Here is a 15025-nt window from a genome sequence, read left to right as displayed (position 1 = left end):
AGATGGGTGGGACTGTCATTTTCTTCAACAACAGAATATGGTGTGGCATGACTGGACTGTATTGCTGTCAGAGCCGTGAGGGCCCCTGTAGGTATGATTTGCCCTGACTGCCCTCCACGCTCTCCGGCCATTGATATGGGAGACCCCCTACAGCTCAGGCCTGGGTATAAGGTATGCCACAGCAGTGTGTGCTCCCAGACAGCTTCCTGACAAGTCTGAACTGTTGTTTGTATCTCGTAGACTCAACTCAGACCCGACTTGCCACCTTGCCTTTTCTTGTCACCACCCTGCCCTGTTTACCCAGCTCAGGGACTGTGCTGTGTTGGTGAAGGCACTGCCTGCACCGTGGTCACCCTCAGCTCCTGGCTCGCCTTCCCTTATGGAGTAGCTGTTGCTTCCTGGAAGTTAGCGCAGGTCTTCCAGAGCCTGGAGCTGAGTACCTGGAGTCTGCTCCCCAGGCTCTCTGTCTCCAACAGCTTTCCCACTGGCTCCCTGGCTGCACACAGGGGTTTCCCTCTGCTGCTCCTGGCTGACTGGTGAAGCCTGCAGGAAGCTGTGCTCAGCATGCAAAGGCAGATACCAGTAGCCTGACAGGTTTCCTTCTCCTTCACATTCCCTACACCCAGAGCCACCTTTGTCCCCCAGCTGCTTCGACCCTTCAGTTGGAGCTGGCCAAGGTATATTGGTACAGACCATTGTACAGCAAGGAGTTAGTGATCCATGTAATGTGAACTTGAACCAGGACCAGGTCTGTGCTTTGCTGCATGTACAGGTTGGCCTTCAGGTTTGTGCTATCTGGCACATGCCCTTTGGTTGCTGGAGAACTTCAAGCAACAGCTCCCACTCCATATTGGTGATTACACCACCTGTTTGTCCTTGTCCTTATCTAGCAGTGCAGCAAGTTCTCATGTGACCATCCTTTCTGTTTGACAGTAGAAATAATGAAAAGAGTTATTTTCATGTAAGAAAATCCCATAATAGCTTGAATGATCAAAAAGGTGTAACCTTTTCCATGGTCAGGGGCTGCACAGTGTGCTTCTCATCTCAGTGACAGGATGCAGATAGAAAGAAGGAGTGAGAAAGGCCACCATGTTAGTAGAAACTTTACCACTCTATTGCTCAGGGTGGGAAGGATAGGGTCTTCATCCCTGTGTAGGTCGCTGCTAGTCTATAGTGCTGGGCTAAATTGAATAGCTGGAAAAGTCAACTGATTTGGGGATAGTTTTAAAGATCTCATCCTTCAGGAGTTTTGGGAGAAAGCATAATATTATATTGAATTTCTGATTTAAGCAGTCTAAGAAGCAAACCTTCCTAGTACAAACATTTTCCTGTAGTCAAAGCTTCATCTTATTTGTAAGATGCTGCCTCAGTATCTGTTTTTCATCATGGTATGAAGGGACAAGGAGATGGGCCCAAGCTGCAGTGTCAGAGTGAAAAAAGATTGTCACTTGCTGAATTTCAGTTGAGAATAAACATGGGATACTAAAGGGTAGTGAAAAAGATGATGGCTGGCTTGTCAAAGGCAAAAGAAGGGAAATCTTTTGAGCAGGAAAAAGATGATTAGATTGGCAACTGCAAAAAAGCAAGACTCAAAATGACAAAGTGCAGGTCAGCAGGGTGATTCTGACATTAAAAATTGTGTACTATCCCCAGGTGGCAGAATTTGGCCTCAAGAGGAAAAAAAATGTTACAGGGAATAGGCTGTTCACTGTGACTAACAGGGTGGAAGATTTTAGTTTTTTTAATTAAAGTTCTTGCCCGGTACAAAATGGGCATAACAAAATGTCACCCAACTATGGCACATAAACAAAATTTTATGGTACCGAGCAACTTCATTTTTAAAGGTCATGGCATTGTGATTCTCATAGTCTGCATTTTAAGTAACTAATAGACAGTTCCTCCTTTATTACCTTTAAAAAAATAACAGAGGTAAGCATGCAGTTTAGATTTTAAAGTTTAAAATGGATTGAGAAAATAAACAGGTATGAAATGACAGCATAGAATATTCTAGGACATGTGCTTTCTAAGTAAATCATTGGTTCAGCAAGATGAAAACATTTACTAGCTTCAAATTTAGTTGTCTCTGGATGCTACTCTATGTCTTTCATTCCAAGACCTCTAAATGTACCATCAGCTTAGCTGGGTATGTATTTAAATAGCTGGTTGAACTGAGATGACTCTCCCCATTTCTCTGCTGCATTTAGCATGCTTGGGAAGACTATGGTAAAGCAATATTGTTGTCATAAGTCTATCCCCTTTGAAAAAAAAGAGAGTTAAGAGTTTCTGTCTGACAATCCTACCATGAAAAACTGATTAGTGAAACAACAGAGTAAATTTTGTGTAATGCTTTCTCTTTCCAGCATCCTTTATGTTTATTGCTCCCTCTGCAAATTCCTCCCACAATGTGGAGCTCTCTCACAAGGGAAATGGGATGATGGTTTGGTAAATCCTAGACTTCCACTGAAGAGCAGCACTATGCTAAATTCTTGGGTGGTAGGCCATCGTTTTGGAGGGAAAGATAGTTATTAAAGAAGAGAGCGTCAGTGCTATATTTAACACCTTGTTCTAATGTCTTAATTATTTTCTATACAGTTAGTGAAGGAAATGTATTGTTTAAGATAAGTGATCTGTTGCAAATTGTCAGTTGAATACTTCCAGCTCTCAGGGTTCCAGCCCTTGGTTCCCAGGGCTCCTTTCTTGCCTAGGAACAATCTGAACTTTCATAAATTATGGCTCACTCAAGGAGCCATATTGGAAAGCTCAAATACACAGACAGCTCTTGTGAAGTATGCAAAAAATAGGTTCTTGAATGCATATCTCAAAGGAACACCTCATATTCCTTTCAGAGAGATAACTCACTTAAAACTCCTTCAAAGGCAAGAGTTAACCCCAAACCCTGACAAACCGAATTTAAAGCCATTTCAGAATAGCTTCCTTAGGCCAGCAGCTGTCTCTGTACTACATGGTTTACTGTAACTGTATAGACTGATTGCACCAGTATGTAGGTTTCTTCCCCTCTTTTGTGGTGAAGGAGGGGAAAGGGATCTGAAAGATTTTTTATCGTTTTACAAATCTTGATATATTTTAACTTTGTGCTATGTGACTATGAAAATGGAAAACACCACTGTAAGTATGAAGTAGTATCCCCCTGACAGATTTATTTTTAACTTGCCTATGCTTCAACGTGGGAATATTTCATGTTATGTATCTATGAGAAAGTCATGTTGGTGAGCAGCAGGGAGAAAAGCTGCCTGTTTACATCCTCCCCAGCTGCTGAGTTTTGGTCATGCTTGTCCTTGTGGCAGGGAGGCAGAGGGGACCTTGCCTCCTATGGAAGGACCAGCAGAACAAACTCATGGGCAAAATGGGGAGAAAGGGAGTCAGCAAGAGAGGAGGAAGTACAGAAAATGGTGAGAAACTCTGGTCAAAACAGGGAGCCTGTCTCCACTAAAGGTAGTCCCACAACCATGACTGAGAGGAATGGAAAAGTGAGTTCCCATATACTCTTCTCTGGGTCCCCTACACTTGGTTAGAGAAAAACTTGACTGTGAGGTGCTTTTAGATTTCATAGACATAGAGGTGATCCCACACTTCAAACAACACATTTTCAAGTCTTTTTAATGTAGTTCACCTGGCAGATCTGAGTCTGGGTGATCACACAAGATTCCCGCAGGAGCCGTTTGGCATGTTTACTCCAAGATTGCTCCACTGGAAGTTGTAATAGGTGAAATTATACTATTGCAAACATTGTTGGAGTTCAGGTGGGATAAACCCTTAGATATATCTGTGAGAAGAAAAAGATATGGAGGAGAACAAAGGACTTACTTGTTCCTCTACTGAAAGAGCTTCAGGGCTTTACAGTGCCTGCTGCTTCTGGGGCTTTTACTCTGTTTCAAGGAGAGGCTGAGTAGGCTGTCGCTCTTAACTGGTACTTTTTGGTACTGTGTGTAAGTGCTCACTAATGTGCAAGATGTTTTGGTTTAGTCTGTGCTAGAAAAAACAATCAGCTATTCAGTCATTCATACAGTTGTTTTCTCTTTCTTGTAACTTTGAGTGATGTCTCAACCCAAGGGAGACTGAGTTAAAGTTAGAGGGGCTTATTTTTTTAATATAGATTCTTGTACTGAGAATTTAACTGTATGCAATGTTCATGTTATGCCATTTCTGCCTTAAAGGAAACTTTACAGAAGACTTGTTTGGTTACAGAGCTAAGCCTTAAAAAAAGTAATGCATCAAACACTGACACACAATCAAATATATATGATTCCTTATAGTATTAACCTATGTGCCTAAGGGGAAAAGGTTTAAGGAAAAGAAGTGTCAAATGGGAATTTCCATTTGTTCAGGTTCCCTTCAGGCCCTTCCCTGAAGTCCAAAGCACAGGCAGCAGGAAGGAGACTGGAGGCTTAAGGCATGCAGGGTGCAATGGCACATCATCATCCCCTTGCTGCTCAAGGACTCTTTGCTGTCTGTAGATGTTGAAGTTGAATTTTCTTCTGGAGCACTTGCTCACCTATTGAGGACCAGGATTTGCAAAAAGTTTACTTTAAGTAAACGAGTGAATGCTGCTGGGGAGAACAGTTGTGCCTTTGAGTAGCTAGTCCTATTTATAGCAAAAGCTAAAAAACATCACAGGCAGTTGAGTCCCTGCAGCACAACATGGGAGAACAATGATGTTGAGAAGAGCACTCAGTCATGACATTTGCAGCTTTTACTGGTAGGTGGAGTTAGTACATGTCTCTAATAGCCTATTCCTCCCTTGGAAAAAGAAAGCTTGAGGATAGATACCATTAGCACAGGCAAAAGTCCTTTCCCTATACCTCATAAATAGTCTTTCCACCCCAAAATCCAGTTCCTGTGAAACTTTTGTATGAGCAGGTGACATGGAAATGAGACCTTGTTGGCTCTGAGACATTAGGTAAAAAGGGAGAAATGCTTTTTCCATTTGTATAATTCCGTTTTTCCCCCTCAGATTTCAAGTACAAACAGAAGTTGATTTTTTTTTCCAACTAGAATAATTATCTCCTTTCTTTTGTACTAGAAAAGGAGCTGGTTATCTCTGAGAGGATGCAGGTACAAAATGAACTCACCCAACAATTTTAGTTAGACTAGTGCTGACAGAGACACTGAATCATTTGTCTTCCTGCTCGTAGTGGTATCCTACATATAAATCAATAATTACAGTTCTTGGCTCAATCTTTACTGTGATGAAGCAGGAGTAATATCTGATTTTGCTGAAAATGCACTGCAGAACGGCAACAACTATCGAGTGAAGGAGCATGAACTGTGCAGGAGAGGTGTCCAGAGCAGTGCCTGGGCAGGCCATGTGTTGTTGCTCTCTGCTTGGTCCCTTCATGAAAGGTGAGGATAAAACACAGTGGCTTCCTTGAGTCAGAGAATTAGGTACCTTCCCTCTCTGAGGCTCCTTCTGGAACAAAAGTTGGCCAATCAGCCCCAGAGGGGTTTTGGAGCAGATGTTTTCCACTATTAGACTCATCTTAACAGCCAAGCAACCAGAGCAACAGCAGGCAAGATATTGAGGTTTTTTGCCTTTCATGTCAAAAGTGGATTCAATCCCTGTTCAGGGACTCAAGGTAATTTTGACAGTAATTAAGTATACTTCAACCGCATAAAACATGATTTTAGGCTGAGGCTAACAAACATTAGGATAATGTTCATTGTGAATTTTGCAATTATAAATGGCTGTTCTTTTTTTATTAACTCTTAAAGGCTGTTGCAGAAACAGCTGCAGTTATGAGATCAGGGAAAGAAGAATAACAGCTAGATTTAAATTCAGAGAGCACTGAACTCCCAAAACAGTCACAAACAAATATATATTTCTCAAAAGCATGATAGAGAAATAAATGCAGGAAGACAAGATGTGATATGACTTAAAATTCATTTCCTTAGAGAGACAGTTAGTACTGGCATTGATCCAGAAATGTAACTTAGAGGCTGAAAGAACTATTAAGAAATAGTCTGAAGTGTAAATGTGTGGGTGTTTTGATAAAGTGAAAGGGATTCTGGAAAGATGATGGGCGGAGGAAATAGGCTGAGCTTCAGATATTATGAAGAAAAATTTAAACATGTTTTTCGTTATGATTGAGACTGAAAATCTAAGTCCTGTTGAGCAACAGATGTGGATAACTCTGTTAGCCCTCCAGTAGGTAAGGTACTTTCCTGCTATGCCATGAATGAGAAGCCAGTGCAGCAGCACCATTTCCACCTTCTCTGGCACAAAGAAGAAGAAACTCTTAAGAGCTACCCCAAGATCTCTTTACCATACTACACAAGCCATTTATCCTTGTATAATAAGTTCATATGTATGCAGGCAAGGAAGCACATTCTTTGGCAGCCTCCTGCCTATAGCTCTTGAAGGCTTTGTGCCCAAGCCCTGTTGTATCAGCCTGTTAGTGGTGCAGACAGAGGTGCTTAACAATTATCTGAAGTAATTGTCTTACAGGCTTCATAAGGTCAGCACTCTGGGGCTGAAAACTTATATTTCAGGCTGTCAGCTATGTAGAGCCTATGTGAGCAGTTGCATCCGACAGCAGTGTGTGTCCCCTTGTGCTGGTTGCCCTCACTAGTGCTCCTCTGACCTCATGGTATCATTAAAATCTGTGTTCTTTTCTTTCAGGAACCAAAGGATGTGGAATCAGGCTGTCTTGACCATCAACTTTGCATGGACACATTGTAATCAGCAGGTCTATGCAACTTCTCACAGAGTTATTCGAGATGATCCCTGCACTGGTTGTACAAATATGCCTGGGAATATTTTGGAAAGTAAAGAAAGATGGGGTGTTAATGTTGGTCTGGCCTTAGGGCATCTCATCTACCCTTTCTGGATAACTGGGTTTGTTGGATTGACATTGGTCCTAGGCAAAGTAATAGGGGAAAAACTGGTATAACGTTACACTGCAAAAGAGTTAGAAGAGATTGATGTGAGGAGATTTGGAAGGCTTCCTTATTAAGCAGAATTGGTTCTTCATCTTTGCTGAGATGACAAATTTAATAAAAGTAATTGTATATATTTAACAGACATAATTTTCTTAAGACACCGGACTGTTTTGACCACAAATTAGTTTTGTACAGCATTAGACAAGTACATATCAGATGAAATAGTTGGGTGTAACAGTAATAGAACTGTCACTGTGTAATCATGGAATAGTATGATCCAGTGGGGCTCTGTGCTATTCCCAATGCATAGATAATGAACCTGGTAAATGACAGTGCATTGTGTTAAGGGTATGGGAATTTACCAGAATTCAAATCCCCTTGCATGATCTGACCCTCAGAGATCAGAGGCGCTGGGTAAGCCTGGGTTTAATTTGTGATGATAATTAATTTAGCATTATAAGTCTGGTTGAGTTCAAAAGGAGAAATTGCACAAGGACAGATGCACAATTAGTGCAGGTTACCAATGCAGTACTGTAGCTCTGATCATATTCAATAAGGACTTGACATCTTCCAGATTCATAAGTAATGTGGTTTATTGAAGCATCAGAAAAGCAGGTTTAGGATTACTGGTGATAAATGCACTAACTACAGAGGCCTAATATGTGTTGCAATAGGAAGATTAGTAAGAGAGATCTAATAGTGCTATATATGTATAAATGAATATTCCCAGGTGTGCTCCAGTGCAGCTGGAGATGCAAAGCTCACATAAAGGCTTCCTTTCAGGAGAAAAGGAGATGCAGTCTGTCAGCTGACCCTGACCCTCACTGTCTTAAGGCAACACTGCTATTCTGACCATTTACCACACACAGGGACAAGAGAAGTGCCCTGCTCTCATCATGCAGAGAAACCTACACTATCACACAATCTGGGTTTTGTCAAATTTGCTGTAAGAACAAAAAAGGCAAATTTACCACTTGCAGAAAGGGAATGGGAGATGAGAAAGAAGAGCAAGAGGAAGTGTATTGTCAGAAGCACTTTGCTGCGAGTAAGATTGGGCACCTTAGTGGAAAAGCAACTGAATGTGCAATCTTGGTAGGGCAGAGCAAAGAGGTCTTATGGAAATAGGCAATGTGTCACAGAGCAGGATCTCTGTATGATGTACTCTACATAGCATACTGAAATAGGATGTGCAGCTCTGCTCATAATGTTTTAAAAGCATGTTAAAAAGCTAGTGATGTGGAAAAGAGCTTGTAAATTATTTGAGAGATAAAAGAATATGTCTGAGAGGTGAACAACTTCAAGATCTTGCTTTACATCTCAACAGGCAATCAAAGGATGATTTGATCGAAACATCTAATCCCTTCCTCATGGCAAGGGGGCATTGATGTTCTTCAGTTCAATGGAAAAAATCAGCAATAACAAGTAGTTACTAGTTAGAAAGGGATGTATTTCTTTGGTTTTATTTAGCAGTGGTGGTGACCTACTGGAGCATGCTCCCAAGAGAAGTAATCAAAGATCTGGTCCAACCATGATCCGTCAGCAAAGGGAAAGAGTTGTGACAGCAAGACAGATAGGGGCAGTGACCTCACTGACAAAGAGTGCAGTAGGGTGAGTGCAACCAGGTTAATTCAACGGTCCAGATTATGGGACAAGTCTGAAATGCTGAATCAGGTCTGAGGTCAAACCTGGAAGTCCAGACAGCAAGCCAAAGTCTGGATCACTGGTATGTGCCAGGCATGGTGAATCTGCCATGTAGCTGAGGCAGAGGCTGAGGGCAAGACTCTAATCTTAAAAGCATCTCTAGAAAGAAGAGTGGTCCTATCAACCAGTTCTGATTCAAGGCTGGGCCGCTGCACCACAGATCAGCCTGGGTGGAGCCCAACCAGTCAAAGCACTTGGCAAAGTGGGATGGTACTTGGTCCCTGATAGACCTTCACCTCTTGATGGCTTCACATCTAGGCTGGGTACATATTTAATGCCATCCATGTTTGATCACCAAAGCCTAAATTTTTACAGCTTATGCTATTCTGAAAAAATGTACTGGATGGTGTAATAATTCTGAAATTAAGATCTAAGGTTCACAGTTGTATGCATGATCAAGTCGTAGAAGTTAGATTTGTTTAAGATGTGGAAGGTAATAATGTAGCACTCTGGGAGTGAATAAAAACCATTTAGTGAAGAAGAACCCTTGTATCTGGCCAGCTTTTTCTTGATCACCTAGGCAAGTGGGTAATACAGTGATTACAGCCACAGTTTCCTTTTGGTCCATAATTGCACTAAAGTATTTTATTCCTGTCCTTTTAGAACCAGCAATGTTAGGCATTTCTGCTTAGAACTCTATTGGTTCTAAGGCCTGTAGGTCATTGCTGTTTCTTGGTTTATGTTATTCCTTCCTGCTCCACTGTTTTCAGTAGCTTTGTTCTCATGGACTAGAGCACCTGAGTCACTCTATCCTGACTCCAAGTATTCTGGCCCCTTCATGGCTGCCCTGAAAGGCTGTCAAGTGTCTCCCTTTAGCCTCTACCGAAGACAAGCTCACTGGCCCTCAAGTCTCTCCTGGTGTGTGAATGAACAGTCAGTCTCACAGAGTGTGTGTCTTCCAGGCTGCTCTCAGGTAACATTTACTCAGCCCACTGGCTGTACTCCAGGCCACCAGGTCTTTGCTCTACAGACTCAGGTGCATTACATGATACTGTCTCTGAGCCAGGGCTTGAGCTAGGCCAGCATCCCTTACATTGTGTGAACATGCTTAGGACAGAGGCAAAGGTGGCTGTATTTGAATTCCAGAAAACTTAGACTGTGACCCTTTCTAATAAAAATACACAAGGTGAGCACTTCGGCTGCGCTTTTTGCATGGAGAGACAGAAGAGTGCTTGTACAAAAAAGATATTTAATTAACCACTTAAATGGAATTCTAGTCACCATACCTCTTACCTTCTTGAAGATAGGGAATGTCTTGGTAATTATAGAGGAAATATCCTGGTTTTAGCATGATGAGACATCTTTAAGTATCCTAGAAATTAACAGGTCTTTTGCAATGTATATTTATTTTGTGCATTTAAAAACCCCTCAAACTGATGCAGTATATTTTCACCTCTAAATATAAGGGTAGAGTACTAGCAGTAAAAATCTGATAATCTGTAAGGCGCACAGCCAGTGCTGCAGCTCCTAAAATCTTTCTGTTCAATAATGGGTGAATAAAAATCACCCTCTCCTGTCCTTGATCTCCACAATGTCATCATTGTAAAGTGGATGAGTTCCAAAATATGCAAAACTGTTAAACCCTAATTGTTGTACAGTTTCAAATGCAATGGTTGCATAAATCTCTGGCTTTTTTCCCAGGCATTGTTCCTGTACTCCAATAAACTCTTCTAGAACTGTAGAGGGGATTTTCAAGTTCATTGAGATAATATGAGATTTTTCTTGTAATATTTTCACACACTGAGGTTACAGCGTTTGCTAAAACCTTTTGGCAATCCAGAAGTGGTCTCAGCATCAGCCATTTGGTTGCTGTGACTCAGAATTTTTTAACTGTTTTTTGCAAAGCACTCTGGAGGTCATTGATCTGCTTATGCAGCGTACTGTAAATCCAGCTGAATATTTTTAGCAAAGCAAGTAATTTATGACAGGTTCTAAGCAAAAGATTTAAGAAATACAATTTTTTCCAGGCTTATCCATGACACAGCAGTACAGTAGGACAGAAAATGTTTGCAGAGTTTGAATGATGTGACTTGTGAAGGCAGACTCTATAATATTTCATCTAAGTACTTTCTCTTCTGTACAATCTCTTCTGTACTCTACTTAGCTTTGTTGGTGCTTTCTGTTAATATATTGGCTTTTGAATCTATTTCAAAATAGATGTTTACATTGATGTCCATAACAAATTGGAGAAGTCTGGGAATATTAGTTCAGAATTGTACCAAATAAAAAAATCAAACAAAAATTAGTTGATATATTATTATTGAAGTCCATAACAAATTACTAGACCTTAGTGTAATGAAAATAATAGAACTTGTGTGGTCTGCATAGCTTTCTAATAGTCTTGAGGAAAGTCAGGACTCAAGAGTTCTAATCTTTAACTTAGACAATGAATTCTGTTAAATTAAAGATGGTTGTTAAAACTAAAGATGGCTCTGTAGGATACTTTCATTACAAAAGGCACTGATCAGTGAAAAAAGGGATTGTTTGTTACTTTATTTACCAGTTGGGTTGTTCAGGGAGGCTAACTGTGTACCATTTGTCATTTCTTCTCATGTCCATGGTAGGTGTGTCAAGGAAATACATGGAATGCTGCTTAGAGCTAAATGTTAATGTCATATTTGCATAAAAGGCAAAAATGTCTTACAGTGCAAAGTCATATTAACTCTATCACCAGCACAGTTCTGAAACAAAATTCTGAAAAGCTAAACAGCAAAGCAGAATTAACACATGCAAAGTAACTTTCATTGTCAGTTACTCGTTTTGTACTTTGCCCACTATTATAATTCTTTACTTTGTTGTAGTAATATTTCAGACATACTAGAATTAGTGACATGTTAATTTTTATTGTCTATTTTGATGGACATTAATGCTTTAAGGTTAAAACTCTAACTTAATTTAGTCCAGGAGCAGCCCTTTCCAGCTAAACTAATCTAACAAGAGTGCCACATAGATTTAATAGCAGGCACTATATGCCAGTGAAGTAAGGCGAAGCATCATTCACAGTCTATCCAAATTGTCTGTTTATGTGTTCACGGTAATCTAAAACACATCCAATTTACCAAGCAGCTGTTAAAGAATTGGGAGTAAAATGATTTACCTTTTAAATTAGATAGTGAAATATTAAAGCTATATTGATGCCCTTGTTGCTACTGAAATGCCACTTGACCAGAGTCAGCAGTAAGCAAACTTTTGTTACGTGCAAAGCAATTAGTGCTGTGTCAGCTACTGAAATGATAGCTGTTTGTATAAATACAAAACTTCTGTCCATAAGTAGTTTTGACCACTCAAAGTATCATACATGAAGCCACTTATGGCAGTTATGTAAAGTAGTTGGAGATCTGTTTGCTGCTCACCTTATAAAGAGCTAAGATATTGGCTCATTTTTCCTCCCTTGGCCTCTGTCAGGGAAGCCAACTTGCAGCTAAGACTGTGCAACTCTTCCACAGAACAGCAAAAGATCCTAAAATCAGCTGTAATGTATGTTTATGCAAAATCTGTAGAAAATTAAAACTTACACTAACTTCTGAGTATGTGAAAAGTCTTCCAGAATACATACAACCATGTACATGCAGCAGGTCCTACCCCACTATACTTACAGGCAGGAGATTGACACAGTGGTGAGGATGTTACCTCAGCATTGTCTCCAATACTCTGGACAACTGGTAAAAAGTGAAAAATTTGGGCACGAGTTGCTTGATATGCAGTAACATTTGCATGGGCAAGCCCTCTCAGTCCCTCCCTTTTGTTTCCAATTCAGTTTGCCTTCACGATATGATAGTAAGATTTTTCTCATCAGTGTACTCTATTAGGTGTTTCTTCTTGTGACATCACTGCATTAAACGGTGGATGAACTCCCTGAACTTTTTTAGACTGTGGTCTGAATAACTCCCCTATGTGGTACTCAAAAGGAAAGACAAGAGCAAATTACTATTAATTAACCAGATAATGAATAATGAAAGCAGACAATACGGCCTCCTTTGTATTCAAAGACTGAATGAAGTTAGAAAGTAGGAAGACTTCAGAGAACAACCTGCCCTAATGCCTCCATCCAGCATGGTTTCATGCCAGGGTTAAAGGTCAGAATGTTCTAAAGTAATTTGTAAAACAGAGTGCTTTGGAGTTTCTCCTCAGGGCTGCAGCATTAAGAGAAAAATCCCACTGTAGAATAGTCTTCAGTAAAAGGTATCTCCTAGTGAAACTCATATTGGCTTGAAGGTCAGAAAAGAGATGATGGGGAGGCAGCAGAGGGGCAGGTGATGATCTCTCTTGGGTGACCACTGACAGCACAGAAGGAAATGGAATGAAGCACTGCCAGGGGAAGTTTAGATTAGACATTAGGAAAATGTTTTTCACAGAGAGGTTTACAAAAGAGAGGCTGGTAGTCTACTGGAACTCCTGGCTCCCAAGGGAAGTGCTTATGGCACCAAGCCTGTTGGAGTTCAAGAAGTGTCTGGACAATGCTCTTAGTGGTATGGCTTAGTTTTAGGTAGTCCTGTGAGAAGGGAGTTGGAATTGATTATGGGTCCCTTCCAATTTAAGAATAAGAGAATATCTTGATATTCTATGGCTCTATAGGCTTAAAGGATGTGCTTTGGCCCTAGCAGGGTCCCAAGTGAATTCAGTAACTGTTTTGTTAAATATATTGTCATCTTATATTTTGGAATTAAACTCTTTTTTTTTATGTACATGTGAAATACATTATCCTAGCTTTTTATTTTACTATTAAACAGTGAGAAGTTACTATGACAAGAAGTATTGCATATGTAGCAATATTTTTGCTGAGGTGATAAGGTTAATAAATTTGGTTTAAACTTGGGCAGCATAATTCTCTGCTGCAAAAGTATTCTAATACTTCAGGGAAACTGTAGTGACAATTTTGAACTAGCATTTTCTGCACAAAGGATTTTACTGTCAAGACATAAATTGCTAACCAAATCTAGTTTGTAATTTCCTGGGAGTAAGCCAGCACTAATGTAATATAACAGGGCTAACATAACTGGAGTGACTGTAGTTAACTTATTATCAGAATTGAATTTAGAAATCAGATGGGAGTCCTGTGACCTTCCTTCTTATTAAACAAAAAAAAGTATTGCATATTTTTTTAAAGATCATTGAAGGAGCCAAGACAAGATTTTACTCTCAGCACCATCTGTATATGTCCATTTTTACAGCCTTATTATCTTGCTTTAGAATTCACTATCTTTCTTTTTTTGTGTAGTGAGTAGAGAGGTCCATGTACTTTTGAGTGCAATTCCTCCATCCTGCTTTGGGGTAGAATGAGATGCATTTGTGGTGTCTATCCCTTGTCACTGATACTAGAAGTAGTCAAAAAAACTAACTTAGAGTGCATAATACTAGCCAAAATCAATTCTACCCATATTTTACAACAGTGTATGTGGGAAGAGAATTGAGGATCACTGATTATAATAAAAATAGTATGTTTCTAGAGGATTATATCAGATTAATCCTGGTGACACACCTCCAATTACATCTAGTTTATACCACTGTAAATCAGTTATATCTGGTTTACGCTACATCAAACTTTGTGTCTGCAGTTGTATTTCTCAGACAAGAAATAAATACAGCTGCAGATTTCAAATGGGATTTCACCTGTTTGTCCTCAAAACAGGAAGGAAACTGTTTACGATTTGAGTAACTTGTAAAAGTAAAGGGATCTTTTCACCTATGAAATACTGTTCATTAATAACATATTAATAAACAACATCATTACTGTCAGACTCAGAGCTATTTGATTATAAATGTGACAGGCTGTAAAACTGGATTAACCTTTTAGCTCTGCTTTCAAATGTGGTATATTACTTTCAAAGTCAGTTTCGATTTTCTCAGGTTCTCTTGAGACTGTTTTAATAAATAATAGTATCAAAGAGAAAAGAGAAAAAACCAAGCAACTGAAAAGAACTTCAAATGCCATCCATAACTGAGAGGGTTGATGATATGAGTGACAAAGACTAACAACTAAAAATTGTCTCAAATGTATTATGTTGAAAGTTAGAGTCCACCTGAAACAGAAGCAGGAGCAGGAATCATTCTCCAGGTGGTGGAAGGAAGATGTGTATTTGGTGCTTTGAAATGCATGTATATACAGAGCTAGAAGTGTATACAGCTACTAGGGGTTTCATCAATGTTTTTTAAAATCGTCTGCACTGTCTGCAAATAGAGTAGAGAGAATTCGTAGCAGCAATCTCCCAGGCTCTCATTTTCTTCAAAGGATTACGAATAAGGTGGAAAAGCTATTGAAGGTCTGATTTTTCAAAAATGACGACAACTGGCATGTTGAAATGATGTTGATAGAGACATCTGTGGTCTGGTTGGGAGTTAACACAAAACTATGGCTCTGAAGAAAGCATTAGAAGATGACTCCAAGTCCTCTGCAGTGTGCAGTGGGGTTAATCCTCTTGTACTGAAA

Source organism: Pithys albifrons, chromosome 1 (genome assembly GCF_047495875.1).
Source record: "Pithys albifrons albifrons isolate INPA30051 chromosome 1, PitAlb_v1, whole genome shotgun sequence".
NCBI lineage: Eukaryota > Metazoa > Chordata > Aves > Passeriformes > Thamnophilidae > Pithys > Pithys albifrons.
The sequence above is the reverse complement of the archived record's forward strand: the minus strand, read 5'-3'. Positions refer to the sequence as shown.